This window comes from Macadamia integrifolia, chromosome 5, assembly GCF_013358625.1.
Source record: "Macadamia integrifolia cultivar HAES 741 chromosome 5, SCU_Mint_v3, whole genome shotgun sequence".
Taxonomy (NCBI): Eukaryota; Viridiplantae; Streptophyta; class Magnoliopsida; order Proteales; family Proteaceae; genus Macadamia; species Macadamia integrifolia.
In genome coordinates, this window is record NC_056561.1 from 11,687,037 (window position 1) to 11,690,303 (window position 3,267).

Below are 3,267 nucleotides of genomic sequence, written 5' to 3' on the forward strand. Positions count from 1 at the left end.
TATCGATACGAAAGGATTTTAAAAATTTCATGTATCGTATCGGTGTGTATCATATCTGTCGGTTAAATTTAAGATACATATCGGAGGGTATCGTATCGGTATCGGAGATACTTTAAACCATTGCCTACTGCCTCTGTGCCTAAGTTTGAGCTCCAGGCCACAATTGATCAGATTGTTTCCTCTGGAATGGTTCCTCTAGACCGTAGCTCTGCTCAAATTGTCCCCCTGGATCGTAGCTCTGCTCATGATGATACCTCTAGAATTTAAAATGACGAAGGACAGCTACATCTCTGCGATGTTCTCAATACTGAAGGAAACCATCACAACCCTGCTTCTTTGATGACACATGGAACCTGCTCTGCCACTTTTGCTCACTCTTTGGATGAGGTCCTTGTTAGGAACACTGATGTAACCCTGCCTGCCATAATTCCCAAACCCCCTACCCTCCCCTCCCCTCCCTGCTCTGTCCTCCCCACCACCCGCAAGAAATCTACCAAAAAATCCTCTTCCACCTCTAAAACCTCCCCTGTCATTGGTTATAGTTGTCGGCCCACCCCTAAGACCTCTTGCTGCTCCACCAAGCGTCCGTTACCCTCCACCCCTAGTTCCAAATGATCCCTTGGACAATTTGGAATGTCAGTGGCCTTAACTCCTCGGTTAAACAGGCTAAGATTGGTTCCCTTATCCGCTCCTCCCAGTCCAACCTCTGTTGTTTATTAGAAACCCGTGTCCTTGAGGCCAATGCCTCTCGTACTGCTTCCTCAATTGCCCCCCGCTGGTCCTTTGAATCCAACTATCTTCATAGTTCCAATGGGAGGATTTGGATCCTTTGGGACCCTTCCTCCCTAGACATTTCCTGTCTCTCCTCTTCTTCCCAATTGATTCACATCTCCATCTCCTATCATTTTGGCCCTTTCATCTGCTTGCTTTCAGTGGTCTATACTCACAATAGAGCCACCCTTAGGTTGCCCCTTTGGACTAACCTTCTCTCCTTATCTCCCTCCTCTAGCTCTAGGCCTTGGGGGATTGTTGGAGACTTCAATGTCATCCGCTTTGCCCATGAAAAGCACGAAGGCAACCACATTGATCCTCAGGCTGTTGTATCCTTTAATGACTGCATTGACGATCTCAATCTCAATCTCAATCTCACGGACCTCAGATGGTCGGGTGCCAAATTCACCTGGCATAATAGAAGAGTTGGTTCCCACCGAGTGGCTTGTAAGCTTGACAGAGCCCTCGTTAATGAACAAAGGCTGGACTCCTACCCTTCTTCCCATGCTTGCTTTAACCTTCCTAGGATCTCTGATCATAGCCCCATCTCCCTCCATGTCCTCCCTTTCCGCTCGTTCGGGCCTAAACCTTTTAAATTCTTTGACATATGGATCTCTCACCCGGATTTCAACCAGCTCATTTACTGTACCTGAAACATCCCCATCTCTAGCTCTCTCTCTCCCTCCTCCTTGCTTTTGCCTAAAAGCTCAAGAATGTCAAAGCCACCCTCAAACTCTAAAATGCCTCCACCTTTGGGAACATCTCCTCTAATGTGGCCATCGGTCGAGAAAGGCTTTTCTCCATCCAATCCAGGCTCCAACAAGATATCCTTAACCTTGCCTTGGCTAAGGAAGAAAAAGTGGCTGCTCTAATCTTTCCTTACTCTCCGAGCAAGAGGAGTGCTTTCTCCACCAAAAAGCCTACTTTAAATGTCTTAAGCTTGGAGACTCCAAATTGGCTTATTTCCATCACTCCCTGAAAGCCAGAAATAATGCCAACACAATCCCCATGCTCATTTCTTCCTCCGAAAATGAACTTCACTCCCCCAACCTCATTAAAACTGAGGTTATTTCTCATTTCCAGAGAATCTTCAGCTCCCCTCCCTCCCTTCCCTCCCCCATCCCCCCAACCTCCTTAATAAGTTTGTCTCTGATGAACTAGTTCCCCTCCTCCAATCCATCCCTTCTGATGATGAAATCTTGTTGGCCATCCTCTCCCACAAAGCCAATAAAGCCCCGGGCCTTGATGGCCTCAACAAGGGATTCTTCTCCTCCTACTGAAATATCATTCGGGATGACCTCATTCTTGCGGCGAGAAGCTTCTTCTTCAACCCTAACCAAATTGGTGGGATCAACACCTTCCTCTACCTTATCCCCAAGAAAGACAGAGTGGTTTCCATGAATGATTTCAGACCCATCTGTCTCTGTGATCTTCTCTACAAATTTATTGCCAAAATCCTCGCCAACAGGATTTAAAAAGTCAACGATTCTCTTATCAGCCCCAACCAATTTACCTTTATCACGGGGAGGAGCATAGCCAACAATATTATCCTATGTCATGAGATTGTTAGGGGTTTTGATCGTAAGAACCACTCCCCTGTTGCCCTCCTCAAGATTGACATCCACAAAGCCTTTGACACGATAAGTTGGGATTTCATCTCAAACGTCCTTCAAATGGCTTTCCCAGCATCCTTTATCCACTGGATCCGTATCTATATTTCTTCCCCCCCGCTTCTCTATCCTTCTGAATGGTAGCCCGACTGGTTACTTTCCCTCGAGCCGTGGCATCGGGCAGGGATGCCCTCTTTTCCCTCTCCTTTTCTCCCTCTCCCTTGAAGTTCTTTCCCACTATATCCAATCAGCCACTGACATTCATCTCATCTCCCCAATTCCCAAATGTAAAACCCTCCTCTCCCATTTGGCTTTTGCTAATGATATTATGATCTTCTCCAAGGCCGACCCCATCTCCATCTCCACCATCATGGATACCCTCCATTCTTTTGAATCCCTTTCGGGCCTCAATATCAATCTCCTTAAGTCCAACATCTTTCTCTCAGGTGTCTCCTCTGAGGCCAAGGAAACCCTCTCTAGCTTATCAAATATTCCTCAAGGTTCCCTCCCTGTCAAATACCTGGGGCTCCCCCTCATCTCTTCTAGGCTCTCAGCCCACCACTGCACCCCCTTGCTAGACCATCTCAGAAAAAAATTGCAGCTTTGGAAAGGCAAGCTCCTCTCTTTTACTGGCCGTCTCAGCTTGATCAGATCGGTCCTCCAATCTATGTACCTCCATTGGATTGGGACCTTCATCCTCCCCACTTTGGTGATTAAATCTTTTGAATGTCTTCTCTGCTCCTTACTTTGGAAAGGATCGGACTCTTCTAGATTCCTCAAGCCTCTCAACTAGGTCTGTCCCCAAATCTGAAGGAGACATTGGGATTAGGAAAATTAAGGATGTCAATTCGGTTGGCATCCTTAAACTTATCTGGAAAATTGTGTC